Source organism: Drosophila bipectinata, chromosome XL, assembly GCF_030179905.1.
Source record: "Drosophila bipectinata strain 14024-0381.07 chromosome XL, DbipHiC1v2, whole genome shotgun sequence".
NCBI lineage: Eukaryota > Metazoa > Arthropoda > Insecta > Diptera > Drosophilidae > Drosophila > Drosophila bipectinata.
This window is the reverse complement of record NC_091734.1, coordinates 5,011,719-5,030,862: the sequence shown is the minus strand read 5'-3', so window position 1 is coordinate 5,030,862 and position 19,144 is coordinate 5,011,719. Positions and strand designations below refer to the sequence as shown.

The window sequence follows — 19,144 nt, the reverse complement described above, 5'->3', positions numbered from 1 at the left end:
AGCGTTCAATGTTCCCAGTATGGCAGACTGGCAGCCAGACTTGAGGCTTATAGAAAAGAGGTCCTTTGAAAAAAAGGACTCTCCTGGCATGCTAATGCATCCGCTAGCTATTCAAATTCAATTAAAACACAAAGTAATCTGTCTCGGAAGGTGTTTGATTTTTGTTATTCGTGTGTTTATTGCATAATTGATGGGCCGATCAGGATTAACGATTCACGATTCAGGATGAAATATAGTCCTGTGTCCTGTGATAGCCTTTGTCATTCCATCAGGCAAAAGTGACAAAGGATTCCATTTGCTTTTCAACATTTGCCACAGCATTTTCACATTGCGGGAAATTCGTTTTTCCCCTTTTTTCCCCATTTTCCCCATTTGAAGGAATGTTTCATCCGCTTTCCTCCTCCCCCTACCCTGACTGACTAGCTTCGATTTTATATTGTTAACACTTTGATGGGGTACAGAGGGGGGGAAAGCGAGTCTCAATCATTGCGATTTACTGTTGCAAATGCAACAGGACGAAGGACGAAGCCTCCACACCGCCAAGGAGCCAAGGAGTTGGGAGGAGTCCTCCACATTGTTGCATTTCAGGCAGCTTTCAGAAATTGATTGGCTCGGAGAAGAGCTGAAGTTTTGGGGAATTCCCAAGGAGAATTCTTTATCCTTTTAATACTCTAACAATATTAAGGGATCTGATGAGATATAGAAAAGATATAGACATCGCAAGGTGACTTATAAGGAAAGCCAGTAGTTTCCAAGGACTTTTATCAGAAAAGTTTAAAAAAAATGATGATAATATTCTCACTAGTAGATTTTGATGAGAAATGATAGATAATCGATCTACAAATCGATAAAGGTATTCCTCTTAAAGATCGGTTAAAAAATGCCAGAGATATAGACATTCCAAGAGCTCATATGGGTGGACTCCTCTTTCAGATAGGACTTCCCCCAGAAAAATATGAAAAAATTTGAAAAAATATTTCATATCAAGATTTTAATGAGAATCGATAGAAAATCGATATACAAATCGATATACAAATCGATAAAAATAGTCCCCTAAAGAATCAAGTAAGAAATGGCTAAGAAAGAACACTACCAGTTTTGAAGAAAAGGGGAAAGGGCATACAAGCTCCGTCTTCCTGGCAGGACACAGTGTCTCACCTGCCATGCTTGTTGTCGATTTCCCATCTCCATTGGCGAGCAGGGAGTGAGGGGGAGGAGATACCATTGAGATGGAAATCGTTGTGATATCACAAATCAAATTAAAGGGTTTAGCAGGGGTGAGGGTCAAGGATCAAGAAGAGAAGACTAGCGGATTGGAGCTGCTTCCGCTTTCAATTTGCAAAAATGAATGCAAATTCTAATTAAAGAGAGGAAAAAAAGAGACGAAGCTATGCTAGCCATTTCACCTGAAAGCGGAAGCCAAGGATAGGATAATAGGGAAGCCAGTGGGTGGTGGGCGGTGAGTGGTGGAAGGAGAGTGTCAAGGACGAAAACAAAAAAGGGCAAACAACGGGAATCGTGTCGAGTTGCCACTGTTGACTTGATTATAATGATAAAATCTAATTAAACAAGTTCAGCTTAAGATGTCAACTTAATTTACAAATGCCAAGGGATCCCCAGGAGAAGCTCATCCTTTTGAGTCTTAGACCCCCCATCCCCCCCTGGTAACCCCTATAACCCTTAACCCCTTGGCAGACTTTTTCCTCGTTGTTGGCATCACAAACATCCTAATTACCAACTTTTTGCCCAAGACTTTGGCTCTCATCAATGGCTAAGAGCAGCTGGAGATGGGGGGGGGGAATGGGGGGATTGGGGGGCCATGGATCGTTGGGTCACTGGAGTGCTCCACTTTACATGTTTCGATGTCATCGCCGTCGCCGTCGCAGTCTTCTTCTCGACTAATTACGTTTTGTGCCCATGGACAGGCGTCACCTAATGACCCAAAGCTGCCTACAATCCAAGGAGGTTGGGGGAAGGAGGGAGGGGGTGGTGGAGGGTCCAAATCACCGGATAGAGATGCGTGCCAGAAAGAGAAAGCCAGCCGGCTACGCACTTTTTTGCGGATCTGGGGCTCAAAGTACATTTCTAATGACCTTCATTACATTGAGTGGCTCCCCCTGTTGGCCATCCCTGTTGGGTCAAAACATTCGAAGAAGAAGAAGAAAAAAATTAAGGGGGCGGGGCCTCTAGCCCACGCATGAACGCCTTTTTGTATTAAAAAGGGGAGGGGGCGAAGGGGGCCTTTTTTTTGGGTTTTGTTTTTGGAAAAGAACCAAGTCCTGAATTACATGGTTTTGGGATTTTTTTTTTAAGATTTAATATTAATTTAAAATATAAAATAAAATTAAATTAATAATAAAATTAAATTTTTCTATTTCTTTTAGCTCTTTTTATGAGGATTTCTATTGGAAGTTGGATTCTAACTGAGGAATGATATAACATCATTTATAGGAGATACCATCTTTGAAGTTCTAACTTGGAGTTAAAATATAAGGGTAAGTTTATAAGAAATCTTTAAAAAATTGGTATTTCTTATGGGTTATTTTTAAGAACTAGTTCTTGTTTTAAGGACTTGGAAACTGTATTAGTTCTAGTTCTAGTTTTAGTTATATTACTTATAGAAATATAGTTATATATTTATAAGTAGTTATAGCATATATAGTTATATATATAGAAAAGTAACAGTATCAGTATCACAAGAACTATAGAACCAAAGTATTTCTATAATCAGGGGATCTACTGACAAGATGTAGTTTTAAGGAGAGAGGAGGTTCTTCTAAGGAGGAGAGAGAGTTACTAAAGAGTCCTACAACTAGGTCACCAGTACTATAAAACCTTAATATTAGTCTACTGAGGTTTACTATATTAGGTATATTAAATATTAAACTACTGGTTATATTTCTACATATATAGGGGTATCAGTAGATTTATTTCTATTAAGATCTATATCTATTTCTACTAATATCTCTAGGTATAACAGTGCTATTAGTAGCTATTTTATTATTAGTTCTATTAATGATAAAACTGATGTTATTAATAGGATTTATTTTTCCATTGCTAGTTATAATACTAAAAAGCTTATTAGTTACTATTTATAGTTTCTAGTTTCTATAGTTTCTACTAGTCTTTTTATTGTAACTATTACTAGGTCTTTTAATACCCCTATTAGGACCATTTCTAGTTATATATCTGATTCTATTCCTTGTTCTATTACTTATAATAGTTCAATTACAAGTTCTTTTATTAGTTCTTTTATAAGTTCCATATATGAAACCAGTTCTATTAGTACAGTTCTTTTAGTATCACTAGTTTTATGAATATTGCCTATATTTTGAAATTATTACTGGATCTATTACTCTATAAAGATCAGCATAGATGGAGGTATATTACTTATAACTACATAGATGTATTACTAACGCTTTTACTAGCTTTATAACTAGCTCTAGTACCAGCTTTTATTAGTAATTTAAATAATACAAGCAGTTCTTTTACTAAGACCGGATCTATAACTAGTTATACTATGACTAGTTCTATTACTAATACCATTATTGGGTACATATATTCAGGGCTATAAGTAGTGCTACATATATCTATAGATCTGGGCTTACTGGGTTTATTACTAGTACCCTTACTAGTTCCTTTACTAATTCTCTTATTAGTGCTATTAGTAGTGCTATACCTAGATCACTTACTGGGCTTATAAGTACTTCTATTACTAGTTCCCTTACTAGTTCCCTTTCTAGTCCTCTTACTAGTCCCCTTGGTAGCACCATCACCATCACTTTCCCCACCATTTCTAGTCCTAGTTGCGGTCATAGTTCCCTCGTTTCTTTATTTATGACACCGAGTCTCCCTGCTACCATTTCTGAGATACTTTTTCCTACTTTTCCTAATAGCTTTGAAATGAGTTTGTCTTTTTTTTTTGTTCGTTATTCCGTTTGTAGTTTGTTTTCTGGCTTGTTTGTTGGTGGAATTCCAACTCATAATAGAGGCCAAGACCAAACTTCATTAAGAGCTCTTGAAAAAGGTAACGCCACTCGAGATATCTTTTAGTTTCTCTCACAAAGGATATTCCAAAAAGTATCCTTAAAACCAAATACCCTTTCAGTCTACTAAACTCTACTATCCAGGGTATATCCTTCATCCTCCTATCCAGACCGCAGACAACATTAGCGGTTGTCCCTGCCCCCAAATAAGTTGGCTCCTTTTTTTTTTTGAGCATATGCTGCAATACACACACACACACACACACACTCTCATACACACACACACTCTCATACACTCTCATATATCCTTTGAGTCCTGAAGGCTCGCTTGGCTCTTTGATTTCCGTTTCAATTGGCCGGCAATGCAAATGCAAATACCGAACCGCATTCCATACTGATGGGTGGGATGGGTGGTCTGGTGCTCTGGTTTTTGGTGGTCGTTTCTGAAGTTTTTATCCTTATTTATCCTTATAAAATATTCATGCACTCGGCCAGGCTTTTGGTTCAAAAAAGGAGTCCGGGTTTGGGAGCCACTTGAACTGGCCGTTCAGGACTTGGCACTCAACACACTTCAGGTATATGTGCCAGGGCAGTCCTCTGAGTGAGTTTCCTCACCGGAACTCTCCTCCCTCCTCTCCTTTTGTTGGCAGGACCTCTTTCGTCTGCCGCTTTTCAATTAAAAATTGTTTTTCACTACATTTGAGTTGATTGATTTTTAATTGATTTCAATTAAGCCATACCTGGGCAGACAGGTGCCCCTGAGGGGGGGTGGAGCCCGGAGACAGAAGCTTTTAAGAAGCACTATCCTGTGGGAGAAGGATTCGAGGAAGTAAACAAGGTGGAGATAGAAGTGGAGTTAGATATTGGGAAATATTTTAGATAAATTTTTAGAGAGACTAGTCTGGAGATATATCTAGAGATTTTTATTCTAGGGTAGAGTATCTTCCTGTAGAGTATCTTCCTGTAGAGTATCTTTTAGTGTATCCCTTTTTTCTGTCTCTTAATTTTGTTGTCCTTTACCGCATAGCTTATTTATTATTGACAGGACTCACTTGCCTCACTTGCCCCACTCACCCAGACCCAGACCAATCCTTTTTTCCGAGAAGGACACCCACAGGATGCAAATTGCATGAGCGGTGTCTGCGGCTTTTGTGGCTCAACTCATAAATTCTTAACGAGGATTGTTGTTTTATTTTTTTGGCATTTGAATAAAAAACGAGTGGCAAGAGTGGCAAGTGGCAAGTGGCATGTGGCAAGAGTGGCAAGAGCGTGGAAATGAAATTTTCAAATTAGAAACTAAAGTGGAATGTTGTTAAGTGAATTTTAATTTGCCATTAACACATGGCCGTAGGGTGGGGGGTAGGATAAGGACGTTTTGGTGGCACAACCGGATCTGCAACAAAAAACAACAACAACAACAAGCAACAAAAAAAGGGTTGAAAACAAAAGGCGACAAAAGTAAACTTGCGACAAAGTTTTTGTTGAAAAAAAAAACACAAAAAAGGGGGGAGGAAGTGTAACAGCCTGGCTTTTCCAGCCGGAATACCAACAACAACAACAACAACAATAAGAAAATAAACAAAAAATAAAAATAAAAATAAAGGAAAAAAAATAAAAAAATAAAAAGAGAGAAGAGTAGAAAGGAAACCCTTCTGGTGGGATGAAATATTAGCAACAAGCTGTCAGAAATGAAAGTCAGAGAAAGGGTAGAGAGGCCTTAGAAGCCTTATATCCTGTAAGGGATAAGCAGGACTTGGTTGGTAATTAGTTAAATAATAATTAATTAATTAAACTTAATCAGTGACTAGTAAATAGGGTTGAAAGTGTTAAAAATAACAGGGCGTATGAGTGATATTTGTGGCTAAATAAGGACCTTGGATAAGGATCTGAGCCTGTTACCTTCTAGATTTATTCCACCAACTGTCAATAGCTGCCCCCCTTCTTTTAGACCCCTTTTGGGAGACGCCCCTGGCCTACACCAAACCAACCATATTCTGTTCTCCCAACAAAGCTTGTGTTTTTTTCGGTTCGTCCTGCTCCTGTTTGTGTCCTTTTTTTGTCTGTGTGTGTGTGTGAGAGAGAGAGAGCCTTGAATTATGACAGAGAAGGAGAGAAAAAAAAAAAAAACATGAAGGGACATAAAGAAACAGCCAGAGAGAGAAGCCAGCAAGGACCTCGGGGACAGGGCTCTTGGAAGTTATGGTCTACACATGTTGCTGTCTAATGTTGTTGTTTATGCCTCCTGCCCACCGCCCCCTGTCTCCTGCCCACCGCCCCCTGCCTCCAGCTCCCTGCCTCCCCCTGCTTCCAGCCCCTGCCTCCTGCCTTCAACCCCCCTCCTTTAAGTAAGAAAATTGTTTTTGAAATGGCTAACAAGCTATTAGCAAACAAACAAAAGGCACAACAACAACGATGATGATGAGGAGGAGGCGGAGGCGGGGCCCAGGACTCGTCGTGGGCGTGGGCGTGGCAAGTGACATTTAAGCGATTCATGCTGCCGTTCTGGCCATCAATCAGGAATGGCAAGCCGAGGCAGTGTTTGGGCCATGGCTGGCTTGTAAAAATTCATTCATATGATTTATGAAAGGATCTATCGAATGCAAGGACCTGAAATCAATTCAAGGATAACAAAAAAAAAGCACAATAGGGATGATGATCTCATAAATTCAAAAAATACCAAAAATATTGAGAAAAAAATGAGAAACTTTTCAATTAAATGTGTGATGGAAGTCCAAAGTGATGGTTTAGGAAGAAAAAATTATATAAAAAGGATATATAGAAAGGATATGTACAGAAGACATATATAAAAAGGATATATATTTTAAAGAAATATTTATTTAAATATTTCAAAATTAAAGTCTAAACCCCTAACCCTAACCTACTCTCTGCAACCTCCCATCTCCCCACCTCTATTAGCCACAATTTGTACGCCTTTGAAGAGGGCGTGGTGGTAGCCAAACAAGTGACAACCTTAATTATTTCGACACCATTACCAACAAAAAAAAAAAGAGCTAAGAGAGAGAGAGAGAGATAACACCTGGTCTAACGAAAGAGATAGAAAACAAACGAAGGTGGCTGCCAAAAAAAAAAAAAGGGGGGGGGCTTTCCTTTTTTTGTTAGGCAGGTTCCAGACATCAGGCATCAGACATGGCAACATATTGTGCCATGTTGCAGGCAACAGGGAAGAGGGGGGGAAAGGGGGGGGGGTTAGAAAAAGAGGGGGTGAGGGGAAGGGGGGACCTAGAGACAGACAGAAAGACACGCTTTTGGGAAATTGTCGAGGCAGGGAAAAGATTCCAACTGCCAGCCAGCCTCTCTCCGGACTGTCTGTGCCGCCCCCCCTTCCAGTCTGGTCACACTACTACGTGCCACGATAACGAACAAGAAGAAGAGTAGGACATGGATGGTGGGGGAGAGGGGACCTAAATGGGCGCACAGGAGCTCACTCGCGAGCTCTGCTGCAAATTGCCAGTTAAAATTTTGCTGACATGTCAGCAGCAAACGTCAAACGCACCATGGGACTTGCAAAACCAGATAGAGCCCGAGCTTAGGCCAGATAGAGATGGCATCATACATTTAGAAAGAGATGGCAAATGGACGAAAAAACAGAGACTCACTCGATGGGGACAAGTGTCAAGTGGAGTTTTACGAGATTTGTTACCATTTTGTTGGAGCGCCGGTTCAACGGTTGTCGACATTTCGATGACAATTGGGTTATCGATCGGTTATTGTCTATCGATAAGTGTGAAACAAAGCGAGGGTTAACCAATTAGGGAGCTTCAGAGGGCTATAGAAAACTTGGTGGGGTTTGAAATGAGGGAAATTTTATAGAAAAATTAAGAAAGATGAATAATTAAGTAACTAAATGGGGTTTAAAGCTTAGAAACTAGGTATTTATCGATAATTTATCGATAAGTGAACTTAAACAACGATTATTGTTTATTGATACGAGAAAAAACCATACCAGGGCTTTTAATTTAAGCAACTATATGAACTTAGAGAGCTTAGATTTTTTATTAGGAAGGAAAATGATAAAGCAACACCTTTGAGTTATCGATAACTTATCGATTAGTAAAGAAAATGACGCTAAAAAGCCTATAAAGATTTTAAAAAAGGGTTTTCTATGATAAGTTTAGGTGTTAGACTGGAAAATATCAAAGAAAGAACCAGTTTGTTATCGATAACATATCGATAAGTAAAGAACTTTAATATAGCTAGCCTTTTAGCAATTACACAGGTTTCTTAAAGGCTGATAAAGTTATGAGAAAGGGAAATCATGAAGAAAACAATCAATGATTTATCGATTATTTATCGATAATTGACAAACCTGAAGATAGCTAGTCTATTAAGCTATTAAAGAGGTTTATTTAAGTTGAGTTACTTCTGAGGCTGATAATTATAAAGTAACTAAGAGTAAGCTATCGATAATTTATCGAAAAATAAAGAATATTTAGATATCTAACCAATTAAGCCTCTAAAATAGCTTCAAAAAGCTTAGTAAAGCTATGAGACAGGCAGATCATAATGAAAATCATCATTAGGTTATCGAACATATATCGAAAAGTGAAGAATATAAAGATATTAAGAATGTAAAGCATTTAAATTCGTTTCTTAAAGTCTAACTATTTGGAACTTGAAAGTACCTAAAAGTCAGCTATCGATAATTTATCGATAATATCGCCAAGCAGAGAACCCAAAGATATCTAAGCAATTAGTCACTTAAATAGCTTCAAAAAGCCAAGTCAACTGGCAAAGCAAACACTTATAGCGACGGGAACTATTAAATATATTTATAAATCGCGACAAATTGGGCAGCCAAGTCGGTGGGCAGGTGGGCAGGTGGAGGTTTATGCTTCTGCCAGGGCCAAGAAGGGCGACCTTCGATTGACGACTGGCCAAATATTGGCTGAGAGCCAACCCAGCTTAATCGAAGCCAAATTGAAAGCCAAATACAAACAGTGAACCCCTCAATAATACTCCCTCCTCAGTACTGAGCCACTCAGTCAGTCAATGAGCCAAGGACAGTGTTTAATAAACTTTGAGCGTGTCGAAAAAATAAAATAAAAAAAACGTGAAACGAAACTGCATTCCAATGTGGGTGAACTCCAAAAAAAAAAAAACGATGATGATGATGATGATGATGATGAAGATAATGGTGATGATGGAGCAGATTGTAGAGGAGATGGTCCCCAAAAAAAATAAAAATAAGCTCTTTAAAACTAAACAAATAAATGTTAAAATGTCATTGAAATGTCAGCTGAATGAGGTGGCCAAGACCAGAAGGGCCAGACCGAGCAGAACTGACAGACAGAGTGGTGGATCACTTGACTTTGCTCTGGTTATGACAGATTTATGATGACTCTGTCAATGAATAGTGGCCATTTAACACTCAACTTTGTATATTTTTTAATGGCATTTGTTCTCTCGGTTTTAAAAAACTCATCTTTAGTCATGAATTTCTTAAATAATTCCTATCTCTACCCCTGTCAGACTGATGACTAATTATCCCAACTCACGCAAATGCCTTGCAGATTGAGGAAAATCTTTAGAAAAAAATCTGGAAAATTCCACGTCAATATGGTAGACCCCCTCCCCCCCCCAGACTTTGATTTCAAGTCCAATTGGCAATTGTCAACCCTCGTCGTCTCTGTCTGGTGTCTGGTCGGTCTTTCTTTTGGATTTCCTGCCCTCCAGCCAGAAGATAGAAGCACACCCTCTGTAGAAGCACCCTCTCTAGCAGTAGCTTTGTTTTTATTGTCGCCTGTCGTCTCACAATTGATACATTGATAAATGATGTTGCCGACACTCGACGCTCGACGCTCCGCGCTCGACGCTAATTTTGTGTGACAAACAGTAACATGTCAATCCCCCCTCGCTGTTGTGTCCTTGCTGGCATGTCCTTGACGGGCGGGGAGGGTGTACCCTTTGTTTGTCGAGAATATTTGGTTTAGTGTCTTGGATTACATGTTGGGGTTCTATTTTTGGGGTTTAAGGTTTGAAGATTCAAAGATTTGAAGGCCTTTCCACCAACCTTTCCAGTCTTAGAGACTCCTATTACATCTCTAATCTCCAGTAATCCAATCCCAATGCCCAGGGTATAACCAGTGCCATGTCCCGCCAGGCCAACGCCTCCCACGCCTTTAATGTCCGCTCGTCATGCAATGTCCTCGGAAGTACAGCTGGAAGAAGGAAGTGCCTAGGAAGGACACCATTTCAGTCGGCAACTGGGCCAAGTTTTGCCTCCAGAACCAGAACCAGAACCAGAGCTAGAGCTAGAGCCCTAATGTATGCCCCACTTCCGGGAATCGATGGTAATTCGTGGGGAAATCAAACGGAGCACGTGGCAATTAAAACTCTATTAGGGACGCCACAAGTAGCACCACCCACCCTACCACCCTCCCAGAGGCGAAGCTATGGATGGGGGTCAGGAATTTAATGAAGGGAGTCGTGACTAGAGTAGAGATTCATTCGAAAAGTGCACTGGGAATTTTGAAGGGTCGCTAGTTCGGTTCTTCTACTGATCGTGGTCCTGGACGGGGGTGGCTCGGCGGTGCAGATGTCCCGCCCGGAAGAGATCCTGCAGCATGGCCAGCACCTGCATGTGACGGTGCAGTTCCTCGGGCATTCCCGCCTCGTCCAGGTCGGGCGGAACGTGTACATACCGGGCCAGGTAGCGGATGTGCTCCCGGATGGACTTGTGCCAGGAGGACTGCTCCAGGGGATCGAAGGGACGAGGCGACTGATCCGGTGGCGGGGCGGGCACCAGGGCCAGGTGGTTGTTGCCACTGCTACCACCGCGGGCCACCACTTGGCGCTCGGGCTCGGAGCGAAACTGACGCCGGATGGGTTCCTGAATGGCGGCCACCAGGAGCAGCAGCAGGGAGATTCCCATGAAGACGATGGACATTATGATGACTGACATCTCTCCTGTGGATACTACGAGGAGGACTACGACGATGGAACTTGCTGAACTTTTTTTTTTGGTGGGGATTTTTTTTTTTCGGGAGGGAAGACCCGGAACGAAAATTTTTGAATTTCTGAATGGGAGACTATGAATTTTGGGGGTCTGGGGGTGAGGGCTTCTATGAGTGAGAACATGACCCGAAACCGAAAGGTAACTGGGGTTACAGGGTTGGAGTTGAGAAGGAGATGGGTTTTAGCTATCTGAGGGGTTTCTAGAGAGGTCTAGAGAGGTTCTAGATGATCTATCAGAGTATCTATAGAGTGGAACCTCTATTAAGAGTATTCCTCAGACTATAGTATAGTCCTAGAGGAGGTTCAATGGTCTAACTGAGATGATCTATCAGGAATAAAGCCTCTAGAATGTATAAAGCCTCAAGGTCAGGGTTGAGATTTAGCTACTGGAGAGGTTTCTAGAGAGGTTCTAGATGATCTATTAGAGTATCTTTAGAGTGGAGGGTCTTAAGAGTATTCCTCAGTCTGTAATATAGACCTAGAGGAGGTTCTATGGTCTATCTGAGATGATGTATTTGGAATAAAGCCTCTGGAGGGTACTTCTCTTCAAGGTTATAGTTGAGAAGGAGCTGGGGATCAAGGGAACTGAAAGTTATATCTATCTGAGGGGTTTCTAGAGAGGTCTTGAGAGGAGATATGAATAGGAAAGCCCCTACAGAGTACTTGTACTCCTTAGAAGGTTATAATTGAGATAGAGCTTAGACTGTAAGAGGTCTCTGGGTTTCTAAGATGGAACCTATGGGTATTACTCCTTACCTAGTACTACAAAGTACTATACTCCCTAGTCTATAATAACTCCCTTCTTATGGCTATCCAAGCTAGCTCTTCAAGCTCTTAAGACTCTTAAGACTTGGAGGAGAGTCTATAGGCTTCTACTAAGATCTATGATTAGAAAAGCCCCTACAGAGTACCCCCCAGTCTGCAATACTCTCCATCCTATGACCATCCAAGCCTAGTCAGAGCTTCTCAGATGATCTCTCAAGAGTTAACCCTCTACAGGGTATCCCCCAGTCTATAATACTTTATTTCTTCCCAAAGTACTAACCATCTAAGTGCTTTGGAAGCTCACTCATCCGCAAAATGTGCGCCCAGCAATTATACAAATTCATAGGCATTATGGCAACTTTTCGGCCACGACCGATCACCATAATGTACCATTATAATGACTATGATGAGATCCGATGAGCACATCTCCCCTCCCCACCCCCCTCCCCCTCAACTATGTATATTTATAAACGATCCGGAAGTGGGCGGTCTACAGAGTCCGATGTCTGATGGCTGATGATTTTCATGGTTAGTTGGGCCGCCTAGGCTTTCCGCTAGAGTGGACCTTCGGATCAGAGGATTATCATTTAGCAGAGTCGCTAGATTCTATATATAAACTATGGCTAAGTCGATTTATAAACAAAAGGCATTATAATGAAATGATTGATAAAGGCATGAGGGGCATGAAGGTGGTACTCTGTGTGGGCTTGAGCTATGATGTCATCTAGGGGGTGCTTATAAGTCGAGAAAAGAAATAAGAAAAATAAAAAAAAAAATAATTAAAATATTTAAAAAGCAAATACTGATGCTTTATCTTAATCTTAAAATAATAACCATGACTGTGGGGATTTCTTGTTCAAGAGAATAATATCTAAGGTTCAAAGCTCTACCTCAAGTGCTGAGAGTATCTTGTATCTTGTATCTTGTATCTTGTATCTTGTAGTTTCTTGAACCCGCTTAGGCGGAAGTGGCGAGAACTTGTGACTCACTGGTGTATCTCACTCGCAATTACAGCCTCCAGAGTCAGAGTTTTGGAGGGAGGGAGGGAGTGCCTCCACACACACCCACTTCATAAAACCATCTGTAGGGTATATCCCAATTGAATGATGACTTTTTCGTTTATTTGTGTCTCTTAGGCTGTAAGGGGGGCAGGAGGGGGGGCTAGTCCCCTGTCATAAATTCATTTTCGAAGGCTCCCACTCCCTGACTTCCCCCACTCTCTCCCCCCCCCCCCCCCCCCCATTTAAATGTCAGAATGAGACTATTTTTAATTTTCACACCTCGATGTGATTTACGAAGGGCCTCCAATTCTGACACTAATGCTTTGAGGCAGGAAGGGCTAGAGCTTCAGTGAGTCACAGTCTGAAGGGGGTGTAGCTATTAACAATAATCCCTTTGGCTTGACTGGCGGGCTATTGCATTTCGCACTTTAAACTCCCTCACCTCCTCCCCTCGGGCCAGCAATTCAATTAAAAGCTAAATCCCTTTAAATCTGATGATGATTTCCAACCATTATTGAATCATTTTTGCATCTCTATTGGCTGCACCTCAGTTCTGAGCCCATTTTCAGCCCATTTTCTTGCCAATTAAATTAGTTTTTTGACCCATTTCCCGAGGCTATTTTCCATTTTCCAGAAAAAGGCTAAAAAAAAGAGAGAAAAAGGCTTTCTTTCTTGGGAATTTGAACAAAACATTCATATCCTCGAGTGTGTGTTTGTCTGGAAATGGAATTAAGCACAGAGAGAGATAGCTGGTTAAAGGGGGGGAAATAATAAAAAAATAAAAGAAAATAAAAAAGATAGAAGAGTAGAGGCCACCCCTTGACGGCATCTCTTGCAGTTCTAGCAGCATCTCTTTCCCTTTTGGCATCCTTTCTCTTTGAATTACCAGCCATCTATCTATCTCTCTCCTGGCTATCTTCTGTCTCTGTCTAGGCAGAATCATTGAAGAATTCCTCAGGCAGGACTCAGTTTCTCTCTCTTCAAGAATCTCCAATTCTTATGTCTTCTTTATGATTAGAATCTGCAGAATCTCCTCAAAAAATAAGAACCCTCTTCTCTTAATATCCTTAATTTTTGATTAAAGCAAGATAATGAAGCATATGGCTGGTTTCGTGCCGACAGGACCTTAATCATTCAGGACCAGAGACCAGAGACCATACCAGACGTCCTGTCCGTTGCTGTCCGCTTCTGTCCGTCAACGAATGTGTTTTGAATTATTGCGCTGTAAATTCAAAAAGGATAACAGCAGCAGTAGCAGCAGCAGAAGGACTCACAGCTCAAGTGAAAAAAAAAGATGGCAAAACAAAAGGATATTGTGACAAGGATTTATTAGTGTGTGTCCTGCAGGCAGTGGCAGAGGCAGAGGCACTGGGACCATTGTCCTTTCATTTCATTTTCAGGGTTGATTTGAAAGAACAAAAGGCAAAACCCAGCCGACAAACTCTGACATAGGGGGGGGTCGTGTCAAAGTGCAATTATTGCTCATTGCACGGCAGAAGGTCCTTGGCGGAATTATGCCATGAAATCAGCTGCGATTTATAGGATAGGACCAGGACAGGACATACATTCTCAACTCTTAACAAAAGTTTTCTCAACTGCGAAATCGGATCTTTGGCAGCCAATTAGATGGGGATTAGGTTACCTTTTTTCCCAAGGAGCAAGGAGCAAGGAGCAAGTCCTTCTTTCCTTCAAGGGAATTTGACTAATTTATTTAATGGCTTTGGTTATAAGCCAAACATGGCTACTACTACTACCACGACGATCTTTAGCAGCAGCAGCAGCCATTGAGCCAAGAATAATGGCCCAAATCTGCTGCAAAAACTTTTATTGCAATTGCCAAATTAATTTGCCCAGAAAAGTTGGTCCCCAAAATAGGGAGAAACCGAGAGAGAGAGGCCGAGAGAGTGCCCCACAAATGTGCGTTCATTAATTTAATTTTTCGTTAAAAGAAAGACGCCCCCCCCTTAACTCATAAAAAAAAGGGGGGAATTTATATCTGACCATAAACAAAAGGCCCCACGAATGGCATTCAAATTATTTCCAGGTGTGGGCCTGGAAGGGATTACGGGGGCTACGAAAAAAGGTATCACCTTTTTATTTTAATATTTTTGGGTCATTAAAGAAACGTTTCTCAACAGCCGTCGATGCAAGCGGGTCTTCAGTTTCGATTTCGAGATTTATTTTATGATTTTTCATAAAAAACGAAAAAAAAACTGATTTAAGAAGTGCTATAAAGTTTAGGAGCATTGGAAAAGGATTTTTTTTTGTAGAGGAAGTCCAATGAACTTGGGTTTACTCTTGTATTTTGGCTTATAGATGAGTTGGGAGGAGAAATTGTTATTAGTTGGGGAGTTTTTAGGGGCGATTTTCTCATAAATGGTATAATAATATATTATAATATATATCCAGAGTATAATTTTATGAAGAAAATCCAATGAACTTGGAAGTACACTTGTATTTCAGCTTAAAGATGAGTTAGGTTGAGATATATTTATTAGTTTGGGAGTTTTTAAGCGTAATATTAGACTAAATGGTATTATAATATATTATAATACATAGTTACATGTTGGAAAAACATTTTTTGGATGAAATCCAATGAATTTTGGAGTACTCTTGTATTTCAGTTAAGAGATGAGTTGGGAAAAGATATATCTTACAGTTATAGAGTTTTCAGGTATAATTCCACCCTGAAGGGTATTATAATATATATTAAAAGATATAATAGATATAGATAAAATTTAATGGAGAAAATTCAATGAAACTTGAATTTTTGTATTTTACATCACAGTCCAGTTTAGTTAAGAAATATCCATTATTTTAAGAGTTTTTAAGAATAATTTTCTTCTAAATGGTATTATATGGTATAATAATATATCACAATATAACATGATAAAACCATTTTTATGAAGAAAACCCAATGAACTTGGGAGTATGCTTATATTTCAGTTCATAAATGAGTTTGGATATAAAATATCTCTTACTTATCGAGGTTTTAGGCCCAATACCCCCCCCATATAGTAAAATATTATACTATAATAAACCCCATACCCCACCAAATACCATTCCTAGAAAGAGTACTCCTCACTTCTTCTTCTTCAAAAAAAGCCATACCTCCAAAAAAAAAAAACCCCAACCTCTAAAAAAAGAAAAAGTCCCAGAAAATAGCGTCAAACAATTAAGGCTAAACGCTTTTATAACAAAAACACTTGTGGGCGGAAACGATATATTTTTTCTTACCTTTATTTAAGGGGAGAGGAGAGAGGAGGGGTCAGGTGGTGGTCGAGAAAATCTTGAAGAGCCTCGAGCTAAGATTGGACCGGTTCTTCAGATTAATGACACAGCGCAATTTTTACGATTGTTTTGTCCAAAAAGTTTTGTTTTGTTTGAAAAAATGTTGAGTTTTCTTCATGTACGCTTTTCCTTGGAAGACTGTGGATAGCCCCGTGGCCACTCCACCTCCTCCCCCCTCCCCACCGAACTGTGAAAATTTATGAAATTTCACCTTTCGGCCAAGCAATTTGTTCCATTTACATTCTTTATTAGCCGCCGCAGTTTACCAAGGCGGTGAGATTGGGTGTTCAGGTTCCAAAAGGACCTACTAGCTTTCCCAAAAGAAAAGTTCTTTGAAAAGAAGAAAATTTTTCATTCTTACAGAGAGAGGAAGAGGGAAGGGAGAGGTAGGATCATAAATATATATAAACTTTGTCAATCTTTAGGTAATATTTTAATGCCTCTAGATTCTAGAACCTTTAATTACATTTTTTTGCTAAGAAATTCAATAAAAATCAAAGAAAATGATTAAAAATATATCCGAATATATATAAAACTAGGTAACCAGACAACATAGACCCCTTTTTTAAAACGACATGGGAATTTAATAAATTCATCATCTTTCATTTAGTCTGAGAAGAGTAACTGACAAGAGTGAGGGGGAAGAATGAGGAGGAGGAGGAGGACTACTATACTGCCCAGCAAAAGTAACAAAAAAATACAAAAAAAAATACAAAAATCGTGACTGTCATTTCAACGAAGCAAAGTTATTTTTCATGACAAAGCAGCCGAAAGAGGAAAACTCCTCCGACTCATTTTCCTGCAAGGGGGTGGATGGGTGGCTGTATTTGGTAAGGAAGGCATTCCAGCGTTAAAATACCTTTTACTGGCACATTACCAGCCACCTCTACCAAAAGTCTCATCCCATCCTCTTGAGAAAAAGAGGAGGAGGAGGTGGTCTTCATGTCGTCGTCTTTTTTTTGACCAAAAATGCAGTCGGTGACGATGTTGCTGCGTTTTTTTTCATGAAATTATTACGACTTTGGAAATGGGGTCGTTACGTTGGCGGAACAAAGTTAAAGTCCCGCTTAGCTAAGACCTGGCAATGGCAAGGAAATTGGTGGAACTTTAAGTTTGGAAGAGAGTTTCGAGAAACTGAATAAGATTTTATTTCATTTCCTTTAATTAAGAGATAAGGAAAGTTAGGAAAATCTTAAAAGAAAAAGAAAAGCTTTAAAAAACCTTAAAATCTTGTCATAAATTAAAGGAAATATATTCCCACACTAGGTGTCTTTTAATGGTTTCTGATTATAGAGGTTTATCGGCCTTTAGTTGGGACTATTTTAGGGCTAAGATTTATGGTTATTACTAGGCTTGGTATTTCTTAAAAAAAAGACTTCAAAACAGAAGAGATCTGAAGAGATCTATAGAGATCTTAAGATATCTTGAGACTTCTTGGGGGATCTTCTTGAAAGATTCTCACGTCTTCCAACAACTCACCAACTGACTGACTGACTGACTGACCCACTTGATCTGAAACCAAAAACCAATGATTTCAAATCAGAGGTCTAGACAGAAGACAGAAGACACTGTAGACACTGTAGACACTGTAGACTGTAGAAGAGAGAGGTGAAAACTGTCACTGTCTCTTCTTCAAGATCTCAGTCACACACACCCATAAAGTAGACATTAAAAGTCCATAAAAAAAAGGCTACCACCAGACATACTATATAACTCTTATGGTAGATATAGTACCTGGTACTCTATATATAGATATAAAGCTACTGCTTTCTCGCTGCATCATCATCATCATCATCATCATCATTATCATCATCAAGGCCATCAAAAATGTAATAAGCGTGAAATAATTGACATTTAAGCAAAGCTCACGCACAGAGACAATGAATGGCTGGACCAGGTCCACTTTCTGAAGTATGAACCACCCTCCCCCCCCTTCATGATGATGATGGTTTGTAGGCCACGATGGTCGGAGACAGCAACTGAGAATCATGACAGATGACCGCACGTACATTTCACGTTTCCACAACGCTACACGAGATACTTGTGTATCTGCCAGATACTCGAAAGAGTGCTAGGGAGAGTTCTTTTCTGGGTCATGAACCAAAAAATGAAAAAATATTAAATAATGAGTTGAAGTTTTTTTTTTTATATTTTTTCTCAGGAAAACCTAGTCGGTTTGGGGGCTACCACCCACCTGAGTGGTAGTGTCGGCACGTGACTGACATGCAAATGGGCCTGATGACCTTAGTTTTGGATTTAATCTCGATTTGAAAATGCAAAAAACTTATGCCACCTGTCGACACATATCCATCTCACATATCAAATATATTTCTGGAAAAATAACTAAAGTATTTCCATTTCTTTTGTTTCAGAAATGCCCGGCAGTGTCCTCATGTCCTTCACAGTTTAAATGGTGAGTAGAGAGTGTTAGAATCCAAAAACTAAATTGCTTTTTCCAGCTCACAGCTGGGGGGCTAGACTATCCTTTTGACTGGGGAAATAAAATGCAAATAGACTGATGGGTGGAGTCTGAGGCTCTTTTACAGTCATTACCAGCTTGCCACATCGGGGCAGCGATGGGGGGCAGCTGGCCAGAACTGATTGAAAAAAATCCATCAATTTAATGGTGAGGTTTTTTATAGGCTTGGGAGGTCTAGAGGTCTGGCTATCAGTACTACTTAGCTATTCCTTTAGATGCTTTAAAGCCATTTGTTGGCATTTCCTTAAACACTAATTGCCAGTCCAGAGGGGGGGCATCCACCATCCACACTCACTGACCAAATATTGTCACAAGCTGTCGTCGGTATGGGGAAGCTTCTGCAATGCAAACTGTGCAATTATTTGCCCAACTAATAATTCACTTTAGTGTCGCATTCAGGGCAAATATTGCTTGCATAGCTAAAGATATAGATGCCATATCTTTCAACAGACAAGTGGCCTTTGAGGCAAAAAAATGTCAAGCTTCTTAGCCACTTTTCTACTTATTTTTTATGGCTTTTGGCCTTTAATTTGGCTACCTACTAGTGGACAAACGGCCTTGAAGTTGGCTAGCTCTATAGCTCTGAAGCTCTGTAGCTCTATAGCTCTCTAGACACTGAATAAGGCTCTTATGTCGGCAAGCGATTG

General features: G+C 40.0%; 1 protein-coding gene across 2 annotated transcripts in view; it reads left to right on the top strand.

Annotated features, from left to right (window-relative positions):
• Nucleotides 1–19,144, top strand: part of LOC108130260 (uncharacterized) — a 63,895-nt gene that overhangs the window by 6,570 nt on the left and 38,181 nt on the right. The window contains exons 2-3 of one of the 2 annotated variants that reach the window (XM_070277473.1): nucleotides 2,385–2,495; nucleotides 18,391–18,431. The gene's annotated coding sequence lies outside the window, so the exon portion shown is untranslated. Of the gene's footprint in view, nucleotides 1–2,384; nucleotides 2,496–18,390; nucleotides 18,432–19,144 lie in introns of those variants that run through there. The other variant, XM_043209867.2, reaches the window with a different exon arrangement.